A 14,727-nucleotide genomic window follows, 5' to 3' on the forward strand; every position below is an offset into this window, starting at 1 on the left:
GGCTCCCCTCGGCCTGAGTTTAGAGTGTTAGGAACAGGACTACAAGTCCCAGAATACACTGCTATAGCCTGACCGGAATTTGGGAGGCGTGCTGGACCTAGGCAATATAAGATCTCTGATGAGGCTGGTCGGGAGTGCAGGCCGCCAGTGGAAATTTTACTTTCACAATATGACTGGAAGTTCTAACCCATTAGACTTAAACAAAGAGATTTTAAAAAAGCTTCACCGTCATATGAAACAATTCCTCATTCAGAGCACGATCCATCATTTCATGTATGTTTCTGTAAAAAGGAAAACGGGCTTAAATGCATTATGTTGATCATGCAGTCCTTTGATTTCTGATGTCAATAATAACCCTTCGTGCACGTTTCTTTTTCCAATAAAGTACACAGAAGCTGAACATGGAAAGGCAGAAATGCTTCCCAAAAAGTGTGCGACTTAAAAATCGCCCGTGGTTGATTTGAAAAATGGTGAGATTGTATTAGTAAGTCTTTCTGTTAACGGAGATGACGTCATACATGAAAAGCGCCAGTACACAATAGCAGGGGTGTCACATTCTAGATGCCTTTTAAAATAGAGGTAGAATTGTCATGCTTTAAAAAAGGCGACTGAATCCTCCCCGTCGGGGAATTGAACCCCGGTCTCCCGCGTGACAGGCCGGGATACTGACCACTATACTAACGAGGAACCGATGAAGCTCGACCTGCTGAGCCGCTCCTCATGTGGCCTTCAAGCCGCCTCTCCCCGATATGCTACCGGTTCGTGCCATTTATCAACTCCTTGACACCAACACAGGGGGCCACGGGCTCAACAAACACACACACACACACTCTCTCCCACCATACACACACAAACACACTCCTCCCTCACACCTCACAGCAACCCTCTCGCCTCCAGGCAGACGCTCTCAGCAGCATCCCCTGATGCCAGAGTCACCACAACCAGCTCCCAGGGCTGCTTCAGAGGGGGGGCCCCGGACTGGCTCTTCAGCCCAGGGGCCCCTGGCTCTGTCTGATGAGGGGGCATTGCAGCGGGGGCTGCACACAGGGAGGGGGGGGGGGGGGGGGCGAGAGACACCACCCCCCTCACCCCCGCCGGAGGAGAGAGCTGGGCTGTAAAGGTGAAAAGGGGAGGCAGGAAAAGCCCCGGCGTGTGAGGGTCCGAGAAAGAGGCGCTTTCCATTGGGAAGCAGAGGGAAAAAAAGTGAAGAGTTTGCAAAAATCCTTCGAGCCGGATTTGAACCAGCGACCTAAGGATGACAGTCACTCCACTACAGTCCTCCGCTCTACCAACTGAGCTATCGAAGGCTAGGTTGGGAGGGGATGACAAGGCGCTATATCACATGAGGAGTGGGAGCGGAGCCCAGCCATCCACCTCGCATTCTGCTTCTAAACACCAACTCCAGGGCTTGAGAAAACACCAAACCCTCCAATGGAGACTTTCCTTTCCTAAGCAAAGCAAGCAAAGGAAAAGAAAGAGGCCACCCGCGTTTCTCAAAGCTTCTTCCAAATGCTAAGACATCACTTAGCGCACCTTAGAACAACCAGTCCAGACACAGTTACAGTTACAAACTACCTTATGAACGCCTCTCAAGGGCGACTGTGACTGGCGCCCCGGACCAAACGCCCCCCTTCTCTCCAGCCCTCAGGTGGAAGAATCGGAGACCTCACCCGGAGGATACAGACTCCAGAGTGACGGCCTAGACCCGCCCTTTGTGAGACATGACTGCTCCAGGGCCGGACTGGCCATGAGGCTAAAGAGAGAGCCCCCGCCGGACAGACAGACTGAGGCCCTCCGCCCATCCTGCGTAAAACCGGGCTTGAGGAGCAGTGTCCCGCCCGCCCGTGCGCCTCTCTCCCGCCAATGCTGCTGCAATCTTCAGAAGCAAGTCTCTTCCTTTCAAAGTTGTCTTGAGACTAGACTCTTGATAGAACTGGAGACCCATAGAAACAGGCCTCCTGGATTTGCCAATGCATCTTCCAAGTGGAAATGCATCCGTTGTGAAGAATAAGCTTTGACGACCAGCATTGACTTTTCTATCCGTGCTTTGTCTCTGTCCCTGAAAGGTGACGTAGTTATTAGCAGGTGGCAAGTCAAGTAAAGAAGAAATGTATGTAAAGCAAGATTTGCCACGTAAAACCTTAAAAAATGTGTTTAAATAGGATCCCAAAAAAAACGGAAGTACAGAGTGTAAAAAAAGTCCCCTTCCCTGACCGGGAATCGAACCCGGGCCGCGGCGGTGAGAGCGCCGAATCCTAACCACTAGACCACCAGGGAGCGCCCACTCCTCCCTTAGAGCAGCTGCTCCAAGACATACCAGCAGGGTCGGTCAGGCCACCTCTGCTTCTGTCACAGTGATATCCTCATCCACTACAGAAAGCACTGAAAAGCACATCAACCTAACACTGGCAAGATAGTCTTTACTGCACTTTCGAGATCATCAACAGACACAGAAAACATGCTGCTTTCAGGCACACCCCCAACAGAGGGTGGCAGCCCGCCTCGGGGATCCCGGGAGCTCGTCCGAGGCCTCCACAAAGCTCTCAAGTTAGCCCGGACCCGAACATGAGCGCTTCTCCCAGCCCAGGGGGTTACTTTGGATGCTGGCTCCCCTCGGCCTGAGTTTAGAGTGTTAGGAACAGGACTACAAGTCCCAGAATACACTGCTATAGCCTGACCGGAATTTGGGAGGCGTGCTGGACCTAGGCAATATAAGATCTCTGATGAGGCTGGTCGGGAGTGCAGGCCGCCAGTGGAAATTTTACTTTCACAATATGACTGGAAGTTCTAACCCATTAGACTTAAACAAAGAGATTTTAAAAAAGCTTCACCGTCATATGAAACAATTCCTCATTCAGAGCACGATCCATCATTTCATGTATGTTTCTGTAAAAAGGAAAACGGGCTTAAATGCATTATGTTGATCATGCAGTCCTTTGATTTCTGATGTCAATAATAACCCTTCGTGCACGTTTCTTTTTCCAATAAAGTACACAGAAGCTGAACATGGAAAGGCAGAAATGCTTCCCAAAAAGTGTGCGACTTAAAAATCGCCCGTGGTTGATTTGAAAAATGGTGAGATTGTATTAGTAAGTCTTTCTGTTAACGGAGATGACGTCATACATGAAAAGCGCCAGTACACAATAGCAGGGGTGTCACATTCTAGATGCCTTTTAAAATAGAGGTAGAATTGTCATGCTTTAAAAAAGGCGACTGAATCCTCCCCGTCGGGGAATTGAACCCCGGTCTCCCGCGTGACAGGCCGGGATACTGACCACTATACTAACGAGGAACCGATGAAGCTCGACCTGCTGAGCCGCTCCTCATGTGGCCTTCAAGCCGCCTCTCCCCGATATGCTACCGGTTCGTGCCATTTATCAACTCCTTGACACCAACACAGGGGGCCACGGGCTCAACAAACACACACACACACACTCTCTCCCACCATACACACACAAACACACTCCTCCCTCACACCTCACAGCAACCCTCTCGCCTCCAGGCAGACGCTCTCAGCAGCATCCCCTGATGCCAGAGTCACCACAACCAGCTCCCAGGGCTGCTTCAGAGGGGGGGCCCCGGACTGGCTCTTCAGCCCAGGGGCCCCTGGCTCTGTCTGATGAGGGGGCATTGCAGCGGGGGCTGCACACAGGGAGGGGGGGGGGGGGGGGCGAGAGACACCACCCCCCTCACCCCCGCCGGAGGAGAGAGCTGGGCTGTAAAGGTGAAAAGGGGAGGCAGGAAAAGCCCCGGCGTGTGAGGGTCCGAGAAAGAGGCGCTTTCTATTGTGAGGGAAAAAAGTAAAGAGTTTGCAAAAGTCCTTCGAGCTGGATTTGAACCAGCGACCTAAGGATGACCGTTAGGATGTCAGTCAGGATGTCAGTCACTCCACTACAGTCCTTCGTAAGCTCCTGTATCACCTGTCATCTTGATGATATTTGTAGGAAGCTGGCACTGTATACTATACCAAAGTAAGGTATAGTGTGCATAGAGTCCAGGGATTCCCCAGAGGTATAGCAGAGGCTAAATTAGGTACGTTCTGACAGCTCTATTTGTGCTAGTGTGGTCGAGCAGTTAGGCTTATCCAGAGGTTGTGGTAAACATTTATTGTATTCACTCAATCAAGACTGATGGCACACACTCTGAGACAGAATAAAGACCAATTGGGTAAGTATAAAAAATGTTTACTTGTAGTTTATTTCTAGAACCAAAAAGGAATTAATACAGGTAGGTAAATATACTTTCAATTATAGACCTTTACCTAGAAATGCAATTGAGGATGGATTTGCAATTGTTACAGGTTTGTATCACTTTAAAATGCAGTTTGAATTACAGAGTAATTACTTTCAGATTACTTTTTAGTTATGCTTTAATTACTTTGAATACAGGGGTGGTATGCCTAGATACCACACCTTAGGATCCCATAATACAATGTAAGTAAGAGTTTTCATACCTTGCGGTTTAGTTCTCCTTTCTCCATACAAACTTCAGGTCAACACAACCTTTTAGGCCCAAAATCTCTTAACATGGGTTCCTATGGGAGAAAAGTGTTAGTGGTTTTTCAGGTAAGTACACAACTTACAAGTGGGAGTTTTGGGGGGTTAGGACCAAGGTTCCTCAAGGTCTAGATGGGCACTTGAGTTGCACCAACAGCGGCTATAGGGCGGATAGTACAGAGTCCAGGGGCCTAATTTTAGCCAATAGGGCTAAGGAGGACTTTGGTTATGGACTGCTGACGAGCAGGCCACTCAGGTGTGGGAGCAAAGCTCCTAGGGTTAAAGTCAGCACTGCAGCGGCTAACGACCAGCGCAGGAGCTGCATCCCCAGCAGCACTGGGGCGGCCGGGTTCAGGGTGCCAAACAGACGTCGGGACTCTGAGGCTTTTCAATGGAGACCTTCGGTTCTGTGAAGTTGCTGTAGGCTTTGGCAGGGAGATTTCCAGAAGGCAACCACCAACTGGAGAGGTAAGTTGAGATCTTGGGGGATGCCCGGACACCTTCGGTTGGACCTCTCAAGGTTGTGGGCATCAGATGCAGGGGTGTCTTCTGGTGTCGGGTGTTCTTACCAGCTCTGAACGCAGTCGGTGGGACCCTTCAGGTTGAGGCTGCAGTCGCTGGCTCAAAGCTTTAGGGAGGTCAGAGATCACCAAATCTCAGGTCAGGATCGCTAGGGACACCGCATTGTGGTGTTGGTCCACTTTAACTCAGGTTTTGGGCATTGTGTGAGGGGAGTGTGGAGTAGACGGAATCTGGATTCTGTGGGTGAGCCTTTGCTTGAGAAAATCCTGTATTAACGGGAAACAAAGTCTGTAAGATGGCTGAACGGCAGGTCCTCCAGGCTTTGGGGTTGCCTGCTGCTGGACTCGCCGGGGTTCCTGCTGCAGGCAGCTCGTAAACCGGACAGCCCGGTAGGGCTGGAGCCAAAGCAGTTGGTGTCCTCTTCTTCTTCCTGGGTCAGCAAGGCTCTTCGGTCCTTCTTCTTTCTTCCTTGAACCTGAGGAGGCAAGCTTCAGGGTTGAAAAGACATCATACTAATTGCAACTCCGACCGACTGGTCTACTCAATCACATGCTCTTGTGGTCTGAGGCATGTGGCAATGGCAATGAGGAAGATCAAAACTAGCATGACAGAACACAAGAGCATTACTCACTGTAAGGAACAAGCCACCAAATTGACCATACACTTTTTCGAGAAAGGGAACAGAAGAAGAATTGAAATAGACTCTTCTGGAAAAACCTATGATCCCTCAAACCATCGCTAATATAACCCAATAACTCTTCAGGAGGGAACAGCAATGGGTATTTAGAGTGAAAAGGGACAGCCAATGTCTGAATGATGCTATCCCTTGGTTTAGTCTAATACAATCCTGACATGTGACTTTTAGAGATATACTTAAGACCATTCCCTTTTATGATCAACAACATACCACGATCACCAGCCAAACAAAGGTGGGGTGCACCTTCTGATAGTACCGTGAAAATGTCCAGCAAAACACGGCACTCACTTTGAAGTGACACATTCATCTCCCAAAGTGCTGCACGTTACTGCCTTACCGCCACACACTGATGGATGTGTAGATATCATTACTCGCACTTGGCAGATAATTATTCAATCGCACTTGGCATTAAATGACATGGCATATTTTACACTAGTGATTGGAATGGACACATACACTAGTCGAGCAGAAATATGAAATATACAATACTTCCAGTTGGAGTCATGCCAACTGCTCTTACGAACGAGCTTGGTTGCCACAATAAACAGATTTCCATAAGGGCATTTATTTTGTTACTAGACTTCTGTTACTGGTGTTCTCTCTTATTTTGACAATAGAGGACCACCTCACCCATAATGCTCACCTCTCCATGGAGCGTACTTCAAAGTCTCCATAGAATCGTACAAACTACAAGGTCTGTAGTTTTGTTTGTGGCTTTTGATAGGTGCTTTTTCGAGTGGGCGTAGATGCTCCGCATACTACTCTGGAAGTAAAAATGTCTGACAACTCCGTTGCCAGTGATCCTTCCGAGGCACGGTCCGGTGCCTGCTGCAACTGAGAGGTCAGCTATGAGATCTCAGCTAAGTACATTTCTGTGTACCTGCTTTTTAGGTCGAGCCTATCGGCAGCGCACATGCGCTGCTCGCTCTGCGAGGTATGCTGTAGTAGAGTATGCAGTGGAAGCCCTGCTCAACTGTCCGCCCAGATTTGTCATTGGCTTGTGTCATTGTACTTATTAAATGCTGGCTTCTGATTCGTAAATAGTCTTGTTAGACCCTCCTTGGTACCGCCTTGTCTGCATTTGTTACCGCCCATAACGACTGGACTTTTTACTTGGCTTGTTATAGAGTCTGCATTATAAGTGGGTGATCAGTATTTTGTTTATTGACACTGATAAGGACAATGGAGGACGCTTTTCTTTGTATTTGCATGCGGAGCGCGATGCCCGCTTAAATGTAAATGCAAATGTAAATGTAAAGAGCTCTTATATAGCATGGCCTTCACTCCAGGGAGCATCTTGGTGCTTTAGAAAGGGAAGACAGCCTTGCTGATGGTAGAAGAATGGTCTGCGTATTCAAATTAGGTTTTTGCATAGGGTATCGGATAGATTGTATATCCATGTTTTGAGGGTCTTTTCGAAGATTGGTTCTGATGCAATTTGACGTAGGGACGGTGGGAGTATGTTCCACGCTTTGGAACCCAAAACTGCCAGGGCCTTTCCTCCTCTCGTTTTCAGTCTGAAATTAGGGATGGTGAGGAGGTTAGCCTTTTGGGATCTCAAATTACGCGTGGGGGCGTAGTGTCTGAACATGCTCTGAATGTAGTTAGGTCCTTTTCCATAGAAGGCCCTAAAGGTAATTAGGAGGATTTTGAAAAGAATCCGTTTATGAATCGGCAGCCAATGTAAAATGTCCATTGCTGCTGTGGCTGACGTCCTCCTATTCCATCCCAGCACCAGTCTTGCCGCTGCATGTTGCACCATTTGCAGCTTATGGCAGACCATCCTATTTGTCCCTGCATATAAACTGTTGCAGTAGTCAAGGCGTGACATTATAAGTGCTACTGCAACCATTTTTCGTGCTGGGAGTGGTATTAGGTCAAAGAATTTTCTGAGCCCCTTTATGATGCCAAAACATATTCCTGCTACGGCCACTGCTTGTTGTTTAACCCCTTCGCTGCTCATGACGAGCTCAGCTCGTCATGAGGCACGGTTGAGCGGTGCTTATGACGAGCTGAGCTTGTCATGTATAATGGTATTCAAAGAATGTTAGCACAGGAGGGGAAAACCATTAGCAGCCAAGGTGTTAAAAGTCAGAGAGGAGTCAAATCTGATCCCTAAATTTCGGACTGATAGAACAGTGTTTGGGGGGCGGGCGGTGGCGTCCTCCAGCCACCATAACGTGGGGTTAAACAGATTACCTTTTCCATACGGCAAGATCTCAGTTTTTCCTGAATTGCATTTGAGATGGTTCACGCTCATCCATTGGAACGTGGCTTTTAAGCAGTTTTTTGAGCATCAGTTTTGAGCTTAAGGGACACCGCGCTCTGTTTATCTATTTTTATTTTTTAAACTTTAATAATGAGCATGTTGCCCACTTTAGGGACATCGCGCTCACTGTTTAAAAAAATACTTTCATAATAAGCGTGCGCCTGTTTCACAGACACCGCACTAAGGTCGCAGCGCCTGGTATGCTGTCAGGAGCAGCTGCTGCTATCAACACGCTTCGGCTTCTTTGCTGCCCAATCCCTCAGCCAGTCCACGCTCGCCTCCTCTATTGGCAGCCTCCCTCCCTCGCATGAGGGGGCAGGGCTTAGGGGCAATCTTAGCGAGTGAAAAAAAGCATTTGCAATGCAATAGGTCTCGCATTTACACAAATTTGACCTATTGGCATTGTAAATGACAACACCTTTTACTTATGTTTTGGTTTTAAAAATATAAATAAAAGGCATTGTTTATTTACAATGCCAATAGCTTAAACTCCCGTAAATGCGAGACCTATTCTATTGCAAATGCTTGTTCTTTTGGGCCATTTAGTCTGTCCTGAGGATTTAGCTCTGGGTCGAGGTGCCACAGCAACACATGGTTGACCCAACTGACTACCTCATGGGCAACCTTCCTGCCCAGGTGACGCTATGCCATTCCAGGATCCAGGCCCTGGAGAAATATACAATCTGCGGGAGATTGCACAGCAATTTTACATCATTAACCCTTAACCTATATCCACATGGGCGTATTTTCAGAGTGCATGGGACCTGCCGGGCTGCTTGAGAGTGCAGGTTAACAGCATTTTGGACAGGATTTGAAATAGGTCTAAGCCCCTGGGTTCATTCTACTACCACTAGAGTAGCATTAACAGTGCAGCCTAGTCCGCTCCTTCCAAATATTTCCCCCAGGAATCCAGAATTCTCCTTCTTTATATTTCCAATGGGGGGCACAAATGATGACAATTCATTTGGCTTTAATCTCTACCCTGATGGCCAAAACCATGTGATATTCCAACTAATCATACAAATTGACTTTTTTTAAATTGCATTGGGCCCGATTCACAGAACTAACTTAAGACAAAATCCTAAACGTACTACTTTTGGTATTGACAGAAGGCATTTAGTATAAGTAAAGTTAGGATTTTTTCTTAAGTCAGACTTAAGACAAACTTAAGACAAACTTAAGACAGACTTAAGACAGACTTAAGTTAGGATTTTGTCTTGTTTGTCTTAAATCTGTCTTAAGTCTGTCTTAAGTCAAACTTAAGACAAAATCCTAACTTTACTACTACTAAATGCCTTCTGTGAATACCAAAAGTAGTAAGTTTAGGATTTTGTCTTAAGTTAGGTCTGTGAATCGGCCCCATTGTGTACGAACATACTGGATATGGTTGGTCCTAATACAGTGCTGAGCAATACGTCTATACAGTGAATAACACATGTATCTGTTCCATTCAAGATTACTATGTTCGCACATTTGGTAACAAATACTCATTGGATGTTACTCACTTTCTTCAGTAATACATGAATGGGTACCACCCACACAGTTTACTTCTATGATTGAAGTCAACTGCTTACACTGTGCTGCAGTGTGTTATATTTAGGTTGCATTGCAACTGCATTCCCACTGGTCCTTCTGTCCATAGGACTTAGATGCCACCTTGATTTGTGCTGAGGTTAAGGTGATATTGATTACCTGAAATTGAGGGTAAGTTTTAATTATATACATAGTCATTATAGTTATACCTACTGAATATGTGATGGATGACGATTGTGCATTGAAACATGTCGACCCTCACTGTCATTTTTTAATCCGGACCTACGGACGCCCTGAATAAAGCTATTGGCATACCTTGGAGTTAGTTTTATTTCATACATACACCTCTTTTCTTTTCCATCCTTCACCACACCCTGCTCACCTACAAGTTTTAGGATACCGTTTTCTCACAATTTAAACATCCCTGATCTCCTCCAATTCATAGAGGGGGCTGTAGCCCGAATTGCGACCAGGTTCGCAATGCGAGGAGGTTGCACTCTGATGAAGCATGCCTCCCAACGGGTGGGTGAGGGAAACCTTTCTATAAAAGGGACATTCCAGCACTCCTCCTGTCCACTTGAGACCCAGGGACCTTTTTTGTGTATCTGGCTCAGGAGCTGCCCAATTAAATCTTCCTACAGCCCTCTAGGCCGAGACAACACAGGGAGCCGATGAAAAAGGCTGCAGAGTGTTCATTAATAACTGCTCGCAGGGCGCAACTTTCCATAAACTTTTCCAGCATCATCCGGGTCACTAGTGCCAGGACTTATGTCCACGATTAGGGTCTGGTCCATGCAACAAAATGTCCAGAGCACCACCAATAACAGTACAAAGGCCCGTCACTCTAGCGGGTCCATTGAGGTCGATTCAGCAATAATCCATGAAGGTACACATAGACAGATGGTTGGTTTAATTTGTTTTTATTCCAAATCATCGATAAAGGACAGCGGACAAGCGTTTGTCGTATGCAACAACGTTTTCAAGGCTTGTAAGTAGTCTGTCACAACGAATCATCAATAGGTAACAATTACCCAATCCAAATAAAAGAAAGCATCCAGAGACCGCAAGACTGTAGAGGTCAGTGGTTGTCAGAACAAAAGTGACTCCTCTGAAGTATGTGATGCCAAAGCATAAACATATATATTCAGGACCCTGATAAGCCTCGAGCGCCCAGTGTTGCCGGAATGTAGTCACCTACGTGGTGTGTATCCCTGGGTGCCTGATACATGACAGTGAGTGGGTCGGAAGGTGGCAGGAAGGGCGGGGCCACTGCTGGTTCCACTACAGGTAGCAGAAGATTGATGCTAATGACACTTCATTCATGGGGTGCAGGAGAGGGTAGGGAGCAATGGGGGTACAGAGAAAATGAGGGGCAGGGAATGGAGTGGAATTCAGGGAGGGAGGGAGGGAGGGAAGTGGAGACATTGAGTGAGTGTGACTGAGTGACAGTGAGTGAGTATGAAGGAGTGAGTGAGACTGAAAGAATGTGAGCAAACAAGTAGTGAATACTATATATTTTGTACAATGATCCTCCTACCCAGTGAACAGATGTTAAGAAAACCGGTTGGTCTGCAAAAGTTCATAAGCAAATTTGGGTTGATGTAAATGTAAATCCGTATTTGTAAAGCACAAACTACTCACCCTTACGGGTCTCAAGGCGCTGGGGGCCGTCGTAGAAATCAAGTGAGTTATTGCCCTGAGTCACAGGGTGCTGAGCTGCCGCCGGAACCGGGGATTGAACCATGAAGCCTGTGCTCCGAAGTCAATTGTCCTAGCCGCTGCACCATACCTCTCCACTAGAAGAGAGATGGGGAGTCAATGTAAACAGTCCAACAAATTATTGATGTGAACCTTAGGGTGCACAAAATGCTTTAAAAACAGGATACGAAAAAGAACAAATAGTAGGACAGAGAGACATATTTATAACCACTACATAGAAAAACAGAAACACTGACAATGTTTACTGTGGAAACCTGAAGCTGGTGGAAAGCAGAAGGAGCCAACGCTGCAGGATATCCTTGAAGCCATCACCACTGTTCGGACGTCATTGGAGTTGCGTATAGATACAGTGTCCACCGAAGTTTCCCCTCATCAGAGAAGATAGGCTCTCCATGAACTCGCGACTGAAAGACGTCGAAGTCAAGGCGACCTCCTTAGTGGAAGACAGGTCAGCGCTGCAGAGAAAGATGGAAGAGCTGCAAACACACGCCACAAAACTGGAAGCGCAGTTGGATGACTATGAGGGACGCTCCAGACGCAATAACGTCCACATTATTGCAGTACCTGAACGAGTGGAGGGGCCATCGGTGGACCTATTCGTGGAAGACCTGATCACTACTTACCACAAGCCTAGGGGGCGCTCTAATTTCTTTTCTGTGAAACGAGCGCACCGAGTACCAGGAGGTCGACTGAGGCCTGGAGCCCCCCACGACCACTCCTAGCTAGGATCTTCAACTTCCGCAACAGAAATGTCATCCTGCAGTGTGCCCGCTCCGTCCCACCAGTTGAATTCCAAAATAGTCGCATCACTTTCTTCCCGGACTTCACCCTTAAGGTACAGCGACAGAGCTTCCTGGAAGTGAAGAAAGTACTCCGAAACAAAGATTTAAAGTAAGGCATGATGTTTCCGGCCAAGCTGTCAAAGGAATTATATATTCTTGGAAATCTTGTTTCTTCACCAGCCCGGAAGAGACCTGGGACTGGCTGGAGGGCTGGCGCATGGTGGGCCGCCGTAACAACCAGGCCCGGGGCAGAAGGATGGACGGAGACTCCCAGGCCTCTGGTAGTGGCTCGCCAATTCATGATTCGACTGAAGCAGCTAGAGGTGCTAAATAACTGGTCTGTATCTTTCACTTTGGGAGGTTGAGTGGTTCCATGTTGATGGAGGATTGTGACTATTGACTCCTCATTGCTGACTGCGCCAAGCATTTGCTATAGTGGGAATATTAATGAGGGCTCTGTCCACCTGTTCACCTCGAATTTTGTAAGTTTCCTTGTTCACATGTGGGCATTAGCGGGTATTCTATGGGGCCTTGCCGATGTTGCTGTTCATATTAGACACCTGTTGGGCTCTTAATGTGGTTGCTGACTAAACTAAATGTCTCTGGGCCAAGGCTCGGTCTGGCTACACGACCCCTTCAGTTTTTAGAAATGCGATAGGCGCTCTGCTAATTTGGGGGGGTGGGAGGTTTTGTCACCGCCCAGCAGGGATGCAGGGTGGGGGGATTTATGGAATGTTGAATGGATCAGTGGGGTGGGGGTAGCGGACTGCATTTTGGGTTTCTGTTTTACGATGGTTGTTGCTTGGGCATGTTTTTATCAGTTTGGGTGGTCTGGGTGCGGTTAACGTCCAGGCATGTCCTATCATTCTGGATTCAGATATTGATTGCAGCGGAAACAATGTTACTAATGCTTTCATTGATCACAGAGCTTAGCAGTGTTATACACTCATTCCTTATCTTCCACCTGACTTGCTCCTCCATGTGATATCCTGTATTTTTTAGGCGGAGTGATGAGAACCACAGGTAGGAAGAAACTTAAAATGCTTTCATGGAATGTGATTGGGCCGTGGGACAAAATAAAGAGAGGGTTGGTTCTCCAATTTCTGAAGCGGCACTCGCCTGACGTCGTGTTTCTCCAGGAGACCCACCTGTTGGGCAACGGCTGTAAGGCCCTGTCACAATGGGGTTTCCAACTGGCTGCCCACTCCGCCTTTGCCTCTGGATCCCGGGAGGTGGGCATCCTTGTTCGCAAATCTCTTCCCTTAACGAGTGATATAGTCAGCACGTACCCACTAGGAAGGTTTGTGGCCATATCTGGAACTTGGAGGGGAGCCACCCTTAGCCTAGTCTCAATTTACATTCCGCCGGGCCTCCATACGCAGGCCTTTATTGATCTTGGCGCCCTTCTCCTGGACCTCCAGGACAGGCGCTTATTGATTGGGAGGGACTTTAACTCCATTATCTCAGACTCCCTGGATCTCTGGCCCCAAAAGATCTGCTATTATCCCGTAAACGAATCCACAGCTTCTTAGGCGCAATGGGATTGGCAGATGTCTGGAGGTATCTGCACCCACAGGAACTTCAATATACACATGTATCAGGCCCCCATGGCACCATGTCACATATTGATTATGTACTCGCACACCATCTCCACACGGTTAAAGAAATACAACAGTTGGCCAGGGGAATTTCGGACCACTCACCCGTTCTGTGTAGACTGAAGGAAGGGGAACCCACGGCCAGCCGTGTGGCGCCGCTTAACTCATGGTATCTCACAACCACCCCTATCAGGGATAAGGTCTTGACCGAAACGGACCTGTGTTTCCAAGAAAACCTGGGTTCAGTCAGTTCCTCTGTCTCACTCTGGGAGGCATATAAGACGGTTGTTCGAAGAGTGGTTTTGGGACAAATCGCAGGGCAACGTAAAGAGAAGACGGCCGCCATGACACGTATAGAGGAAGAGATCCTAGAGTTGGAGAGTACAGTTAGATCGCAAGATTCGGAAGGAGTGCGCCAACAGCTTCAAATTAAAACCAAGGAACTCCTAGACCTCGCTATGGAGGCGGCTATGGTGCTACATTGGGCTACCCTTAGTAGAATTTACGATGTAAGAGATATGCCGCTACATTGGGCTACCCTTAGTAGAATTTACGATGTGGCAGGCAAGTTGTTGGCCTGGCTTGACCGCAGGGAAGGGAATTGGCGTGTTGTGGCTGATATTGCCACTGACTCCCACTATAGACTCACAGCCCTGCAGGACATTGCAGACGCATTTGGTAGATACTACCACTCCCTGTACTCTTCCAGCACGACCTAATCAGAAGAAGAGGCTTCTTCCCTCTTGCGTGATATTGGGATGCCAGTTGTAAAAGAGGAGAAGGGTCTCGACTTGGACCGTGATATTACAATAACTGAAGTAGAGAAGGCCATCCATGATCTGCAGGGGGAGGGGGGAGGCATCGGGCCCTAATGGTATCCCTGTAGAATTATTTAAGCTAACGGCAGGCTTGACCGCCCCTTTTCTCACTGCCATGTATAAAGAGAATAAGGAGGTGGAAAGTCTTCCTGAGAATCAAAGAATGGCAAACATTGTTGTTATTCACAAGGCGGGAAAACCCACCAAACTGTGTTCCTCTCACAGGCCTATCTCACTCCTTAACTGCGAGGCTAAGCTCCTTGCCAAAGTCCTTGCCACTCGTCTGTTGCAGG

At 47.7% G+C, this 14,727-nt stretch overlaps 2 non-coding genes across 2 annotated transcripts; both read right to left on the bottom strand.

Annotated features, from left to right (window-relative positions):
- Positions 1–1,221: 1,221 nt before the first annotated feature.
- Positions 1,222–1,307, bottom strand: TRNAY-GUA (transfer RNA tyrosine (anticodon GUA)). Its single transcript is given in 2 exon segments — positions 1,222–1,257; positions 1,271–1,307. It is a non-coding gene; the product is annotated as a tRNA-Tyr (tRNA).
- An 898-nt stretch (positions 1,308–2,205) lies between these two features.
- On the bottom strand, positions 2,206–2,277 carry TRNAE-CUC (transfer RNA glutamic acid (anticodon CUC)). The gene has a single exon. It is a non-coding gene; the product is annotated as a tRNA-Glu (tRNA).
- Positions 2,278–14,727: the final 12,450 nt, after the last annotated feature.

The sequence above is a fragment of the Lissotriton vulgaris genome, chromosome 1_1, assembly GCF_964263255.1.
Source record: "Lissotriton vulgaris chromosome 1_1, aLisVul1.2, whole genome shotgun sequence".
Taxonomy (NCBI): domain Eukaryota; kingdom Metazoa; phylum Chordata; class Amphibia; order Caudata; family Salamandridae; genus Lissotriton; species Lissotriton vulgaris.